This window comes from Tupaia chinensis, unplaced genomic scaffold (assembly GCF_000334495.1).
Source record: "Tupaia chinensis unplaced genomic scaffold, TupChi_1.0 Scaffold000214_1, whole genome shotgun sequence".
NCBI lineage: Eukaryota > Metazoa > Chordata > Mammalia > Scandentia > Tupaiidae > Tupaia > Tupaia belangeri.
This window is the reverse complement of record NW_006159689.1, coordinates 1,781,307-1,782,147: the sequence shown is the minus strand read 5'-3', so window position 1 is coordinate 1,782,147 and position 841 is coordinate 1,781,307. Positions and strand designations below refer to the sequence as shown.

The window sequence follows — 841 nt, the reverse complement described above, 5'->3', positions numbered from 1 at the left end:
GGGCTTTATCCTGCACTGTCCCTTGTCCGGGAGTTTGGAAACCGCATGCCGCAGAGTAACTGAATGGCCTGCCCCATCAGCAGCCAGGTGCCCTCCCCCAGACCCTCGGGTGCTCTGCACGTCCATCCCGTCACCAGGAGGGGCCTCCGGGGACTGAGAAGCAGCCGGCCTCCCACAGCGTCTGCCGAGTGCTGTCACGAGTCTAGCGGAGTGGATGTGGAGACGAGCCGTGCGCGGGAGCCTGTGCAGCTGAGGTGCCCGGCGCCAGCCCTGCGTATGTAGTTAAGGCCTACAGATGCGGGAGGTCACGGATCTGGGAGGTTATCTGGGTTGTCAGGCCCTAATGCAGTCACATGCCCACGCAGACAGAGGACAAGGCAGTGAGCAGAGGCTGAAGGTGGGGCCTCGAACACCACAGAGAAGCCGCCACAGCCCAGGAAAGCCAGCAGCCACCTGAGGAGGGAGGGGGGTGTCCCCTATAGTCCTTCTGCCAGCACCTCCATCGGGACCAAGTTATACTGATTCTGAGGCTAGCTCCCAGAACCGAGAGAGTAAATTTCTGTTGTTCCGAGTATAGTCACGCCTCACAGGGAAGACGAGCGAGAGGCGTGTTGCTGGGCGTTTGCATCATGTGTGTCTATCCAGGCCTCGAAGGCGTGCCTGCCACAGCCTTGGGTGAAGGTTTGGCCTATTGCTCTAGGACTGCAAGCTGGACAGCACGTCGCCATGGGGACACTGTGGGCACCCCAGCACCACGGAGAACACTGTGTACCTCACAGAGAGAAGGTACACAAAGCACACGGCAGGTACGTGGGGCGGCACACTGCAGAGGGCGCTGAGC

General features: G+C 61.0%; 1 protein-coding gene across 1 annotated transcript in view; it reads right to left on the bottom strand.

Annotated features, from left to right (window-relative positions):
* ADAMTS2 (ADAM metallopeptidase with thrombospondin type 1 motif 2) overlaps positions 1-841 on the bottom strand; it is a 207,496-nt gene that overhangs the window by 132,727 nt on the left and 73,928 nt on the right.